This window comes from Miniopterus schreibersii (assembly GCF_964146895.1).
Source record: "Miniopterus schreibersii genome assembly, chromosome: 19".
In the NCBI taxonomy this organism is placed as follows: Eukaryota; Metazoa; Chordata; class Mammalia; order Chiroptera; family Miniopteridae; genus Miniopterus; species Miniopterus schreibersii.
Window position 1 is genome coordinate 2,948,621 of NC_138119.1, and position 16,059 is coordinate 2,964,679.

General features: G+C 42.5%; 1 protein-coding gene across 4 annotated transcripts in view; it reads right to left on the minus strand.

Annotated features, from left to right (window-relative positions):
* Positions 1–16,059, minus strand: part of OLFM3 (olfactomedin 3) — a 99,964-nt gene that overhangs the window by 58,404 nt on the left and 25,501 nt on the right. For 2 of the 4 annotated variants that reach the window (XM_081120884.1, XM_081120882.1), the window contains exon 2: positions 1,261–1,363. The exons of the other annotated variants lie outside the window; for them this stretch is intronic. The gene's annotated coding sequence lies outside the window, so the exon portion shown is untranslated. The remainder of the gene's footprint in view (positions 1–1,260; positions 1,364–16,059) is intronic. 4 annotated transcript variants of the gene reach the window in all.

Below are 16,059 nucleotides of genomic sequence, written 5' to 3' on the forward strand. Positions count from 1 at the left end.
TTAACGGAGTCCCTGGGATTGGAACCCATTACTATCCGATTTCACAGTAATCATTCATTCACTGAAGCAACGCAGTAGGGCTGCATCGTTTGGCTAAAGGGATTTGGCCAGAGGTCACAATGCCCTGGGGACACCTACAGTGAGAGAACTGTGCAGCTGCGGTATGTCAAATCTTGTATCTTCCAAGTTGGTGTAATTTGAAGAAAATCCAGGTGCTACTTTCTAGCTGCTGTCTCTCATCTGCCACCATCCATGGTAATAGATACTTCCTCCATTCGATCTTCAAGATCCATTAAAATGCAAGTACCTTTTGGAAAGTCATTGCAAATGAAACTCTAAAAGGAGCTAGTTGTCAGCTACCTGAGAGCAATAGCTTTGAGACAGTGGAATCCTTGAGAGAGTGGCCAGGACATCAAAACACAGGGAAAGGACTGAAACTAAAAGACAGTAAAAAGTGGGTGGAGGGATTGAGCAAAAAAGAAGAGAGAGAATTCATGGACATGACAACAGCGTGGTGATTGTGGGAGTGGAGGGGTGGGTGGAGGTGGAAGAGGGCACAGAGGGGATAAGTGGTGATGCCAAAAAATTAAATTTTAAAAAATGACATTAAGAAGCTACAAAGTCAAATTTTAGTTTCATTTATTTTCTTTAAGGTCTGTCCAATTTCAAAGCAAAGATTCTACCCAGAGTGCTACCTTCTCCCTCCTACCAGGTTATAATGCCAATCTGAAGATTAATTACTAGGAAGCCTTCTCATTTGAACAGCCTTGGAAGTGTTTGAGCAAAGCAGTTTCTAAACCAGCGCTCTGAGTGTAGCTCTCTAATTTCAGTTAGAATATAAAGAAATAATTACATAGCTGGCGTCCTCATAATTGCGCCATCTTCCCAGCCACAGAAGGCTACAGATTATGTAGCTGCAGCAATTGATTTTCCACATCAGACACTTTAATTGAAAGGTTAAGAGGAAGCTGGATCAGCAAAGTCTGAGGTTACTAATCCTGCATTAAATAATTTGGGACTTCAACGCCCCCTCCATGGACAAGTGGCCAAGAATTTTATAAGAACAATTTCACTTCTTGGAAAAGGAGCATTACTGTTACCAATCAACGGAAGAGGTCTACAGCCTGACCAAGTAAACGATGTGAGCCTTGTATAATATTAGCTTTTGAACAGATATTCTGGCATTATTGCTTTTGCTGATGTACAAATGCCCTACCTGCGGCCACTTAGCAACCGCCATTGTTTTTCATTGACACTGACCTTGACATCTGGGGTACCCAGGTGCAGACGATGATGGCAGAACAATCATGTAGTAGCTATTGGCATCCAGAAGTTAGAAGCTCAATCCTTAATCCTAAAAATCCTACAGAAAATAATATCAGTACCCACTAGTCAGCTGTTAAAAATACTCATACCCCAAGGCCATTAAGCAGCAGTAGAAACAATAATTTCCATACGCATTAGGATTGGAGATCCTCTGAAAATTTACCACCAGATAAAGTGATTTAAATGCTTCACGAGAAGAAATGAGTTGGATAAATAAATATAAAATGAAAGGAACTAGGAAAGGTCAACGATGACTAAGTCTAGACACTGCTCAGAGGTCTCATTGTGAAACTCCAGATATATTTCCTGTATGTTGAGATAGTTAATGTTATACTTGAGGCACAACACTGAAAGGCAAGCATGTAAAACTAAATATTTACAGTGAAACCCTCATAAAAAATTCAAATTATTTTTGGTCAATATTTCCTGAGTATGCTGTATATTACCTATACCATTTCCTTTTCAGAAAAAAACAGGATATGCATACATAGTAAAATAAATTACTTATTACACGTCGTGGTAAACGGACACCTAATAGCTCTAAGCCATTCTGCAGGTCTACCCACCAAGGCACCGTCATGGAGACATTCTTGATGCCTTGTCCAGGTTGGGTTTTCCGTCTCTCGCTCCCAGACCATGCTCCCATACTCGGTTTCTTAGGATCTGCCACATTGTTTTCGAAGTTGTCTTTTTAATGCCAGTCTCCTGCCACACACTAGGCACATAATTGAGAGTAATGACCATGTTCTATGCTGTATCAGTTTTGCTTGTTGGGTGGCAGTGTCTGACATCCCATACTAATTATTAAATTGGGCAGAGTCACTCATTCAGGGTTTAACCCGAGCAGTTCTCCATTCCTTAATACTATTTTGATAGAATGAGGTTAGCTTATAGCTTTGGGGCGATATTCCAGTGACCTGTGCCACCACAGGTATCACTTCCAATAATGCTAGGGTGCCAGAAGTTGCTCAGGGGTGAGAATGTGCTGAGGCAGGGATCAAGGGACAGGATTTAATACTGCGTAGGTAGCTACAGGGTGGAAGTCTGTGTGGGGCTCCTTCTGACCTTTAATTTGTTGTGGTAGTCAAAACAACAAAAGAGTTTTCGAAGGATCTGAAGCCAAAGCATTGGAACTGTAAACATGTATACTCATGGAGTCCAGATATAAAAACCACTTGACAGAAAGAAGAGATTGGGAGATTTCCTTGCAGAACAGTAATTTAAATGGTTGGCAGTTTGGCTAATGTGTGTATGATTCATCACTGTATAACCGATGAGGACACTTCTTTTTTATCTTATTGTATTGCTCACTTGGTCTACTAAAGTATATATATTTCAAGTAAGGCCAGTAAGCATTAACAATGTTAAGAGCTCCAAATATCATACACACAGCAACATTATATAAACTAGGTCCATAGTAGGTGGCAGTCTGTGTGCATTCTCTGTGCACAGCACATGTTCTTGATGAAGTGGTAGAACTGTCAGATACAGAGTAAAAAGTTGCTTAAAGTTAACTTGATTTTTAAGTGGGATGAAATGTAAGTGAATGTTAGCATTTTATGTACAATTGGGCCAGTGTAGTATCAGGATACAGAAAATACTTGTGGTTTTTTTTGTGTCCTTCATTTAAACACCTGGGATCATTATTTTTTAAAAAATGATGTCTAGTTTAGCTTTTTAAGTTTTGTTTTGGATACTTTTTACACTGCAATTCTCTTAGGATTTGAACAGTCCAAAAGAAAGCATCTTTAGAAGAGATGCTAATACTAACAACGTGGGTTGTTGCCCTGATGTGAATGGTGAGGCATGTCGTCGAGACAGTGAAGCCCTTTATCTCCAAGTTTATGCTCGTTCTTAAAGCTTGATTCTCTGTTCTTGAAGAACTCAAGGGTAATGAGCATAATCATCTGGCAGAGCTAAAAATACAGTAGCCCTCTTCTCTCAGAAATAGCTCCGAACTCCTCCAAGAAACAAGTTGGCAGGTACTTAGAACATAGATGGTAAGGTAACGATTGTCTCTGCCAGGCAGAGTGGCTTCGCCTCTGGTGGCTGGAGACGCCAGGAGGTGAGGGAGCCCGGCCTTGGCAGCCTCTCAGGAGTCTGTTTCCACAGACTTGCCAATTCATAGGGGACTTTCCTGAAAATACATCATTGTAATGTCCTCAGTAAAACAACCCATTGTTGTGGATTGATGTCAGATTTATCCGTGCTATTGAAATTACTATGAGTATTAGCACAGCTGTTAATAACACACTTTTGTAGTTTCCTAAGGGCTTTCATCTGTTTTCCCTCATTTGATTCTTTCCGTTACTGTGAGAGGCACAAAGGACTGGTTATTATCTCCTCACTGTGTGTGGGAAACTGGGTTGTAAAGACTGAAATGACTTAGGTAGGTACACCTAAGGGGAGCTGTGGTCCATAGATCAGACTACTACTAATTGAAAAAGTGATGGAAATATTTATTAAACATTTGTTCTGGGCAGTCACTGTCACCCCCTGGTAATAATTGCTGGATGTTCAATGTTAACTCTGTTTTGGACACTTTGACATACTTTGTCTTTAAGCTCAAGCAGATATGAAAGGCAAATACCACCATCCTCTCCCAAGTAAATATGCAGAGGCCCAGAGAGGCGCCATCATGGTTTTTAAATTGAGGTCCGTCTGAGCCCCAAGTTCCAGCGCCTCCCTCTGCGGTATTATCTCACTTAACTCTCTGTCTCTCTGGTGTAGGTGGAGTGTACCTCTCTAGAGCAAGAGGTACTAAAATTCTTGTAGTGAAAGCCCCACCCACCCCAGAAGCGGGTTGTTTCCTGGGATGTCTTCCCCTCAGAGATATCTAATGTGCCTATGGACAAGGAAACCGTCTTGTAAATCAAACCCCGTGAAAATGGGAAGTGTGATGGAAGTGAAATGAAAACAGTAGCCAATATATTTAGAGCTTATGATTTGGGAGCTGCCGTTCCAAGTAGGTGACACTCAAAAACTCACCTAGTCCTCGCAGAAACCCTGTAAAGTATTTGCTGTATTTCCTCCCAACTAACATGAGAAAACCGCAGCTCTGAAAGTAGCTGGCCCAAACTAGTAAAGTTATAAAGCCTGAGTATCTTCCAGGCAGGCTGACTGCAGGGCCCCAAGGCTTAACCATGGACCCCAGAGGATTCTGTCCGGCATTTTCTGGGTGCCAGGCAGTCTGATGCAGCATACAGTGCCCTTTATTTCTTTGGCATATTTCTGTAGAATGACCGACTTTAACCTGATTGCCCCCCATGAATGCTAATTTTAAAATTTACACAAGGATATACTCCTTCCAGTGTGACTATCATTTGTGTTTGAATATTTCCTCCTGAATATAATATAAGGAGGTTTGGTGGAATTTATACATATTTTAGGATTCTCCTGTGGCCATGTCCTTTTAAATCTGTGCATTTATAATCTCAATCTAATTAACGATTTTTAACTTGTATTTTTGCACTAAATTTGGCAGGGGACTTTCTGCATTTCTGAATTCTGAGCAACCTGGCAGTAGGATGTCTGAAATGTATTCTCGGCCTCATTTTATGAGCGGAGTAATTAAAGATGGCTAAAGTCTGTTTAAAGTTTGTGTAATTAGTGATGCCCGGGGGAGAAGTTCTATTTCAATTTGACAGACAAAACATGTACATTTTTGAGTTATTAATAAAAAAGAAGGGAAAACTGAGTCAGTCATCAAAGAGATCTCAGGCTGTGGAGTCCTTACATAATTATCTGGATGTCTTTACCTGTACTTCTCTTGATAGTTTCTTTGATTTCTAGTTCAGTTTATGTGCCTATGTACAGCACCTAGACAGCTGTAGTTGTCGTGGTCTCCCTTCCAGCAAAGGCGGGGACTGTGTTACCTAGCTGTTAGACACGAAACTTTTCTCTCTCCACATTTTCATACATATTTTTTAAAAAAATCTACAAATTCCTTCCTTTCTCTTCTCCACTTAAAGATAAAACTAATAATACAAATTTTGAAAAATACTGGTTGAGTTTAATTTATTGAGAATCAAAATTTCCCACTTGGTACCTTTAATAGTAACTACTACCTGTGAGTCTAGAGTATTGTCCCCAAGTGCAGTAAACAAATGTCTGGAAATGAAAATTATTTCCATGACCTAAGAAACATATGGGAGGTAAAACATAATATTGGACAAGATATTTTTATTGCACACATATTTAATCTGGAGAGTCAACCAGCTTTGTTAAAGTTACACATAATGGACAGGAATCTTATTAGTTTTGCATCGATTATCAAAACCTTTAAAAGTGAACTCTTCGTACAGTGATGGATGCCAACTACCTCATTGACTTTTCAGCCAAAGTTCACTCAGAACCAAAGAGGAATTCACAGTTCTCCCAGATTTTCGTTCAGTTCAGCCTAACACTTGATTTAGCCCATGGCAGATGCTTAGTAAATATTTGGCAAGTATATTTAATCACATTCTTTAGGGCCATAACTCTGACCCAAGTGTTAAGGATGCAGAGAAGTGAGGGAGATGGTCATCAAGGAAATGGCGGAGCCTGGATTTGAACCTGAGTGACTATCATAGTCGAGGGTCCCAAATATACTATACTCTTGCTCATAATAAATAGCTCAATATTTAAAGCTTTAGGTTAGTTTGAGTGAACCACACCATAAAAATACTGGAATTTTCTAGCTACTGGTGTAAGCCAGTTAAACCACATATTCAACCACATTAAACAACTCCGTCATAAACCTTCTCTCTATGGCGATAAGATGAAACTAAAGTAGAGATGATCTCTGATCTATATCTAAAAGGGGAGTCTGTATCACAGAAAAAAATCCTATCTATAGTATCTGGTCTTAAATCTCTTATTTTTGACGGTGTGAACCAGTTCCTGAAATCGTTTCTATTCAGGTTGTCATATACAGGGTGGGGCAAAAGTAGGGTTAGAATTGTGAGTACTTCAAACAGAGAATTTATTCTTGTATTATTACTGACTAATTATTGTATTTCATCTGAGTCTTTGATCACTCGGTGATACACGGCAGCCTGGTGGAGCAGGGAGAGCTCTGTATTAAGATAGAAGTCTCCAGAACAGGTCTCAGTTTTGCAATAAAATCACCTGGTCACTTTGGACAGGACATTATCAACTGGGCCTAAAGCCTCCAATTTCAGGTCGATTCTCAGATTTAAGTGAGGTAAAATAGGTAAAGCACCTAGGAGAGGAACTGACACATCAGAGGCCCCCGTCTCCCGCCAGTCACTTCCCTGAGTTTCTTCACTTAACTATCTTAGGCTTAGCTGCGACCATCTCTGAGTCTTCTTGCGTCTTCGCGTCTGTCCAGGTGGGTTTTAAAGCTAGCTGTTTTCATCATAGACATTTACCCCTCAAATATATGGTAGAACCTAAAAAGTAAAAACTGAGCAAAGTTTCCTAACTTTAGACTAAAAGGAAATTCGCTTGCTTTATTGCATTTTTAAAGGAAGTCCCTTACCTCCAGCATCGCCTTCTGAAAAATGACGACAGCATCAACCAGAGTCTTGGGAACAGGCTGTGATCCCATCCGCCTGTTGCTAGGTGGAGGCCACCCTGTTCCTTGGGGTTGAAAAGCATCTGAGAGGCACACTTAGCTTGAAATCTTTTAAAATTATGTAGCCTTCTTTCCAAGGAAAGAAGGCTGTCATTTTTTTACATATAACCACTTTCTTTTTTGATGAAAAGAGATAGAAAGACCGAAAATGACAGTCCTCTCCGACCGAATACTGTAAAAGCCTGGAGCAGAATCATGAGAAATGAAGTAATAACTGCCCGAAATGGCTTGATGTAAAATGGCTTTTTTTTTTTTCTAAAACGATTTTGATTTGTCTTTCCATTTTCTTTGAATGAAACAGAGGAACTACTCTAGAATTTTTTTTTAAATATTTTTTTGGAAAATAATCCATTCAAACAGTTCTTGGCAAGATGGAGGAAGATTTATCTCATCTCTGAAGATTATCTTTAAGAAACCCTGTCTGATCAAGCTGGTCCCTCTTTTAAGATTTGGGGACTAATGGCCATCTGGCAAGAGCATGACGAGGGCAGAGCTGGCAGCTCTATACAGTTTCCTTTCATGACTCTACAAAGACAGTTTCACGTTTTTAAAGCCTACAGTCTTATTCCCAACCCCCCTTGTTTTAAATAAGTTAATTCAGAGCCTGCCAACTGTATTAAAAGAAAATATATTGAATAGCTACTGTGACTTAGTCTTTATGCTAAATATTAAAGACTGTACAATATAACACTATTTTTTAAAAAGTAGTGACATATGAATATATATAGAGAGAAATTAGACATCTCAGTAGAAAAACACATTCCAGGCTCTGGAGGGTGGTGATGTTGCAGAGAATAGAATGGCATTTTCATTCTACTCTCTCTCTCGGATTTTATAGGAGAATGTAAGCGTCTTCTGCAGTCTGGAAAAGGTGTTGTTAAACTGTTACTCATAGGCCCCCTGCAGTCGAGAGCAAGAGATGAAGGAGAAGGTGTCACCCCCCCAAAGGCAGGTGTGTTTCTCTCCTGCTCATGATTGTGCCTCCTGGCACCTGCCTCACAGAAGCCACTAATAACTAGTTCTCAAGCCAATAAATAAAAACATTAAAGGGAGCCGCCCCAACTAGTGTGGAGGCTGCCTTAGGGACCACGGAGAGTCTTCGCTCAGGGCAGCCTGTGCATCGGCAGACCCAGATCTCACACTGGGGCCACTGCCATGGGAGTCAACACATTCGAATGCTCCCAGCATGAGCCCTCAGTGGGGAGGACACGCGCACGCATGCTCCTTACGTGTGTGGGAGGGTCTGTGTGTGGGATGAGAGGTTTGCTGTGGGTGTCTCCACATGCATGGAGCTTGGCAGGGTCGGGGGAATGAGAGGACCTGAGCCCGACTCCTCACCCGCTGTGGCCTCCTTTCCTGGGAGGATCTTTCACTGGCACATCTACCCAGTAGCACTGCACAGGATGCCTATCTCCTTTGGCTTAAATTCATAAGCACTTTTCCACGTTCTGATGGAGAGTGCGGGAGAGAATCCACTGGGGTTTAGAATTTCAGTCATTCCTGGTGTTTTCATCAGGTAGAGGGGTCATAACGGGTAACTGTTCAGCTGTATCTACAGCTATAGAGGCTGCAGCTAGTCCCATGTTCTGCAGACCTTGTCTATGCGTGTCACTTATATTTGTTTTCTAATTTAGTTCTTCTGAAATCCCCCTAAACGTGGGTATTTTTGCAAAGCTCAGGCTCAAAGGTATTAAATTTACCCATAGGAGGCCCATGGGAGGTGCCTGAGCTGAGGTTTGAATTCCCGTAGGTCTAGATCCAAACATACTACCTTTGTTGATGTTTTGTTTTACATTTTAACTCCAATCCACTCTCAAGCCGCCCCTTCTCTGTAAGCATCATGCACAGCCTGAGATATCCCGATGGGAGTTACAGTGCAACCCTGAAATGCCAGGCCTTGGATGGCACTCAGACCTGTCACAGGCTCCCTGGCTATGATACATGGGCCCGAACTCATTAGTGATGGATTCTGAGGAGCAGCAACTGCGCAGGTGAAACTTCTTAACCAAGCAGATACTCCATCATCCTGGCACTGCGAAATGTCATCAGCACTCCCAGTGTGATCCTCTTTTCCTTTCTTTGCTACATCTGGGTGAGCAGAATTGGGGAGCGTTTGAGTCAGCCCAGCCCTTCCAAAAGCAGAGTCCAAATGTAGAGGCTTCTAGGGAAAGCGATCCATTGCATTGCACTGTTTTCTTGGATCCCAGTGATTTGATGCCAAAAGTACTAGTCTTGTTTATATGAACGCAGAAGAGGAGGTGGGCTCAGCTCTTGGAGGTCTCCCTTTGGTTTCCGCCTCTGCACTCTGGTGGCCCCTCCTCTGTCTCTACCCTGAGGGCTCCAGGGGTTTGGCCCTTTGCCAGCAGTCAGCTCCTGGGACAGCCTCATGAAAGTGAATGGATCTCCAGTGCGGGTCATTCCAGTGAATTAAAAATAACGTAGGAAACAATTTAGGGCTCTGTGAAATCAATTTTTTTTTAAAAAAAAATCTTCACCCAAGGATACATTTTTCATTGATTTTTAGAGAGGGAAGTGGGGGGAGAGAGAGAGAGAAACATCGATGTGAGAGAGACACATCGATTGGTTGCCTGCCACACGTACCCTGACCAGCCCAGGCAGAGATTGAGCCTGCAACCCAAGTACATGCCCTTGGCTGGGAATCAAACCTGAGACCCTCCAGTGCTTCAGACTTGTGCTCTACTACTGAGCCACACCAGCCAGGGCTGTGAAATCAGATTTAAACTGCTATATACAGGGGCCATGATAATACAGTTCAAACTTTCTGCCCCACGAAAGAAATCAAGTTTGTTTGAATTTCATCTGGAAATCCCTAAATTATCAGAAAGTTGGAGCGAATGGAATTTTTTGCATGTCTTTTGAAAAATAATCCCAACCAGGCTTTCTTGCTTGGTTTGCTCTAACTGCCCTGAGATGTAGGTCAAGGTTGCTTACACTTGAGAAGGTACATGCAGAAAAGACCTTCAGCAGACGGCAAATCTATGAGAAATTATTTCATAGTCTTGAATCATTCCTCAAAAATTATGAGACCAAATGGAACATACCAATTATAGAGGGAAAAGGTGATATTTGTGCAGAAATGACATAAAATTTTATGAGGGATGTAAGAGAATGGAGGGGGCCTTCAATTTGCTGTAAAATAATAACCCTATTTCTGAAAGTGATTAAATCCTTTCCTTTGTCATAGAGCCACTGTTAAACCAACCCAGAGGTACTGCAGGGATGTCTTTGGGAAGCCGAATCTCTCAGTTCCACAAATATTTATTAAATGAGGCATTAGGAACTCAAATACAAAGATCAGCAGTGCGAGGTTTTGTGCTTAAGGAATTGTGCATTGAGTTCAGGGACAAGGCAAGCACTGGCACCACGCAGGGCAGGGAAAGAGAGTCACCGTGGCCCTGGGTAAGCATAAATGCTCTGTGAGCTTCCGAGTGCAGACCACACGGTGCTGACGTGCTGATGTCTGCAGAGCCTGGAGAGGTTCAGGTCCTGGCTTTCCCACCCACTCATTCCTCATCCCAGGCAACTTATTTAGCCTTTTGTGGACTCAGCTTTGTGGTCTGTGAAATGGGAGTAACAGGCTGTATGTCACAGGTGTTTTGCACAAGACTTTTCTAATTTATTCATGCAGAGTTGCGTACTGAGTGTTCATTGTTTGCCTGGTGGTGTAGGTGTGCAGTGCAGGGTGTGGGTGGGGGGAGGAAGCATGGTAGGTGTTCTGATGGAAGATACGGTCAATCCCACAGAAGGGAGACCCAGAAACCCTTCCTGGAGGAGGCTGCCATTATCACCCGTATCTATAGGTGAGCAAAATGAGAGCTGGGGACTGGTGAACAGTTGTCCCAAGGGTGTGCAGTTAGTAAGTGGCTGACCTAGGAGCCAGGACGTAGCATTTTCACAGGGAGCAATGAATTCTGTGTAGCTTAGAAAGGGATAACCAAAGTAATGGGATTCATGGGAAGCATGTAGATTGATGGGAATGTGCGTCGCAGGATCTCAGAGGATTTCAGGCACAGAACATTTTGTTTGTAATTACTTTTTATAATCAATGGTGAATCTTATATTGCTACCATGCACAGTAGGCTTCTGACTAGTAAGTATGTAAGAGGTCTTCCTGTTTCAAGGAGTTTTTGTCTTGTCTCCAAACCATATTAGGAAACTAAAATCAGCTGTCTCTGTATTTCAGTAGTAAGCTCTTCAAGGCTTTTTGCCAGACTCATATTTTTATCCCATTCTGAGGCATTGGGCTCTTACAAAGATACATAAGGCCACCCCCAAAGCTTTATTTTCTTTCTCTGTTGCTTAGGACCTTTCTACAAATCAGCACTCCCAAGGGGGAGAAATCTACCTCTCTGTACCTTCCTCCATCTCTCCCCTTTCCCATCGCTCTCTCAGTCTTGAAGACTGTCGCAGGGAGCACCTCCCTCCTCCTCTCCCTCCTCTGGCTTCCGTGGGAACGATCAGAGGCTGCTCATGCTTGCCAGAGCCCACAGGTGTGTTGACCTGTGCCCCTAATATAGCTCATTAATAACATCTCCTAATAATAACTGGCGATCTGCCGGGGTTACCCGAGGTCATCCTGTCTCAGGAAGGCAGGCTCAGGGAACTTTCTGTGGCTCTGTGGGCAGCCAGATAAACAGATTCCGAATACTTAAGGCAATTTATCTTCACCAGAAAGCACCAGGGCAGCCTGTCACCTGGGGACAAGCTCATCTTCTCGTTCTCACATGGTCAGCTGAGGGCAACTGATGTAATGAGACGGTGGCTTTTCACAGGGCACGGATGTATCAGAGCGCTTGGGGCATTGCAAGGAAAAATTTGTACTGCATGGATTATTTTACATATGGGAAAGGTGGAGAGAGTTATTTTTTTCTGCTATGAAGCTTTCAAAAAGAAAAATTGATTTTTAGTTTTTCTTTTGTGGAAATCCTGTGTTCTCCATGTTGACTAGTTGCAGTGGTTTCCTGCCATGAGAACCTGCTGGAATCCTGTAAAAAAATGGGTGGATGGATGGGCATCTCCCCATTTTCTATTATATACATATTTTAGCAGCTGCTTATTACTGCAACGGATTGTTTGACCATTTCTGCTCACCTTCCTCCCTGTAATGAAAGGTTTGGGTTGTTTTTATATAATAATAATAATATTAGTGATAAGTAATGCTTATTGAGTGCCCACTATATGCAGACACTTTAATGTAACACTCAGAACAAAGCTGTGCTACAGGTGCTCTTACTCCCCCAGTTAGTTACCCACGAGGTAAATGAGGAGCAGAGGCTAAGGTCTTACCCCATGTTATCCAGCTGGTAGGACTAGATGAGCTTAGTACACCCTCTTTATAATTCCATATACTCATTGTCACACACCTATTTTCACTTTTGTTACTTTGCTCTATTTTCTGAATTTCCTGATGGCCTGCTTGGTGGCTCAGCTGTTACCTGGCTGCTGAGTGGTGACTTAAGTGTTGCTGGTCCCGTCAAAGTCATCAGCTGTGTACAGCAGAGCACAGGCTGCTTTTCCTGAAAGGGAGAGGAGCCGTGGCCCACTTATGTTAGAGGTCACTGGGGCCCCTGCTGGGTTTTCCCATTTACTGCTCCTTATATTGCTCTGTGGAATATATCAGAGGAAACTTTTATTAGGCTCATACTCCCAGTGTGTTACGGCTGCCTCTCTCCAGGTGTTTGTAACAGATTCCCTGAGGCTGGAGAGAATTAGAGTGTCTCTATCAAGTACTCCCTCAAATCACCCTCCCATGCTGAGAATTACCACCTTGGCAGGGAAAAATCCCAGATGCCTCGTCTCTCCCTACCCCCGGTAAACTCCCCACCACCCCGGAGTCCTTGCTGAGAGACTGGTACTAGAGAGAGGGTGGTTTTCTCTGTCCTTGTTCAGTTACATAGTCCTAATTTTAATACTTCTTATAAATTATAAAGCCAGTGTAGCCCTCATTTTGTAAAGTCCCTCCAATCCTTTATAAACAACCCCAGATATTCATTGGAGAGTGAGCAGTTCCAGACTGGCCCAAACAGTACTATAGCCAGATAAAGAGAAAGAACCGCTTACATACTAAATCTCCCTCTCTTTGCACTTTGGAAAAGTCTGTGTCTTGACTTTTAAAAAAGTTTCATATGCCTGTCTATCAATCATTTTTATGCAAGAACAAGTCTCAGTTAAGAGGGAGGAAAATGCAAGTGTGTTCAGTGGCACATGTTCCTTGACATTTCCCCAATACCTGTAAGTGCCCAGATGTGCCTGTGCCTACGTCTACGTCTTTGTCTTTGTCTCTGTCTCTGTAACTATAGCCATAACCATGCCTATATCCAGTCTCTTTTATATCTACCTAGCTGTCCAAGTCTAGGAAACTGGCAGTCAAAAGTGGTGGTCACAATACAGTGTGTGTGTCCTGAATCTGTGCCAGTGGACACATTTGTACCCTGGGGAACAACAGGCTGTAGGTAAAACTCAAAGAGTTGACTCACTAAATTCTGCAAGGAGCCCTTGGTGGGACCACTGTATCAGAAGGAAGTGCTGTTTCCCATTTCATGGCACAGAAAGCGGTGAAGGCGAGGTGAGGGTGCCTGATATTTCTAGGCCGTTAGAGCTTTCGGAGTAGAAGACCCGAGCTCTACCCCCTTACCCTTAAACATATACCAATAAAACTAGCATTTGAAACACTTCATAATTGCCATACTCATGTTCACCATTTCACTTATTATTCACAGTCACCCTCTCAAGAAATCATTTTAGTCCCAATTTTGTAGATGAGGAAAATCAGAGTCAAGGGGGAGATGAAGTCACACCTTGGATCACAGTGATTTTGAATTTAAGTATTTGGTTTCCAATCACAAATGCCTCACTACGAGTAGGGGCCTAGGCCCACAGTGCATCTCAATCATCATAAGGTAATAGAATATTTGGGAAGCTAAAGAAAATAGTAAACCCTCTCCCCAGAAAACTACACAGATGTGCACATACACAAATTGGAATGTCTTTTCTGAAACATTTTCAGGGATACCCCTACATATCTAAAAACCCCAGAATAACAAATGCAGACTAAGGGTTAGTGATACACTGAGGGCCATTTTGGTTCGCTTTAGTAAGAGGAGAGTGAGTGCGAAAAGGTAGAACAAAATAACAAAACAGGTCTAAACCCTTCCCCAGCTGTATGCTCTCTCCCACACCTGGATTAAAATCCAGATGTGTACTTTTGCAAAGCAATTCTCAGATCTCGAGTGCCAGGGAGATATTACAGAGTGTTTCCTCCTAGTGCAATTTCTGTGTTCTCACAGCGGCGAGGCTTTCTCTCTAGTTCCTCTTCCCTCCATGTATCCCCATGACACAGCTTTCATCGTTTCTCTCTTCCTATGGCCTCAGTCCACACGATCGCTATATGGCACCGTCCTTTACAATTCTACTGTTTTATGGACCTGCTCCGTTTTTTCCAATTATGACTAGACAATTGCTTGTCATAATTGGTAGCCACAGGGCGAACCATCCTTTGATGAGTTTGGTAGACTATGAGGACTGAAATGATTCTCCTCCTGCCGCTAATGAATAAATTACTGGAGCGTGATCTTTGACTAATAGCACTGCATTAGAAGAGCCACAGTTCCACTGTGCTTTGTTCTTAGAAAAACAGGGAAAGAAAAAATCAAGAGCGACCTCTAGCCTCTTAGCAATTAGACCATAGTTTCCTCTCAGGCTCTTAGCAGTGACGGCTGCAAACAGCTGTTTACAACTTTGATTCTTACATAGCACCTTTGGATGAATGTGACCCATGGACATCTGAACTCAGAAACATAGGACTGGCAGACCCCTCAGCTTTCTGTCCCATGTTCCCTAACAGGACACTGGATCGCCTGCTGGTCTATAGATGCGTCAACTCAGCTATGCTAGAGTCCCTAGTGTTTCAATCAGACAAGAATCTAAGTGTTGCCATGAAGATATTTTGTAGATGTGATTAGAATTATTCATAATCATTGACGTTACGTCAGGGAGGTTATTCCAGATAATCTGGGTGGGTCTGAATCAGTTATTGTGGAAGAACGTCCCTAAATGCAGAGCTGAGGCTCCCCTGAGAGAACCTCCACCTGTGGCGGCTGCCCCGCCCGTGCTAGGAGGGTCAGTTTCCCTTCCTGACAGCCAGGCCTACGGCTTTCAGACCTGCTCTGTGCCTGTGTAAGACAATTCTTTGCAGTCAGTCTCTTCCATGCCTCCTATTGCTTCTGCTCTCTCCAGTTGAATATTGACTGAAACTGGACCATCCTTACAAATGTCACCTGAAGTTGAGCAATGGCTTCAGGTAACATCTTAGTCCTCAGGAAATACATAAACCCAACGTAGGGAGTGACCTCAAGTTAGAGGGGAACACCATTCCTTTGTAGTTTTTAGAACATTGAAAGGGTTTGGATCTGAAAGCTGCTATTGTAGATATTCCGCCTCTAGTCTCACTTAATTTGCAAAGATATTATTATCAGTATTAGTTATACTACTTTCTCAAGAATAAGTATAAAAATGTATAACTGTATCTATATCTGTATATCTACATATCATCTACTGTAGATCCGTATGTACATCTAACACGCCTCAGCATGTGTTTGCCTAGGGACATCCACAGGCTAACCGCTGGTGAATGGGTGGAGTTAATAACCGCACGTCACATTAAATGCATCTGCATTAGCTTATGATCAAGATGAAAGGTTTGCTGGGAATTGAACCTAGTCCACACCCATATTTGTTGTTCTTAGTTACTGGAGTTTCGATTTCTGACTTATACCAGCCAGTCAGTTTCATATCATTATTCTGGGCATCCAGCTGTCATCCAAAGAAAAGGGAAGGGAGGGGTGGGTAGGAAGAAGAGGGTGGGAGAGGACGTGATTCCTTCCTCAGGTAAGCGTACCTGATGGAGTGGGCCTCCGGGGGATGCCTGGACTGGAGGGAACACATATGTTTCTCTGAAAATCCCAGAGGCAAAGGGACATAACTTCCGTAACAGAAGAAAGTTGGTGATGCTAGGATGTCATTTGGTGCCGTACTTTTAAACAAACTATCAAGAAAGTTAGTAAATAAATAATAAAATTTCCTCCTGAGATCACTTGATTCATTCCACCTGTATTTTTAAAGTAGCTATAATTCGA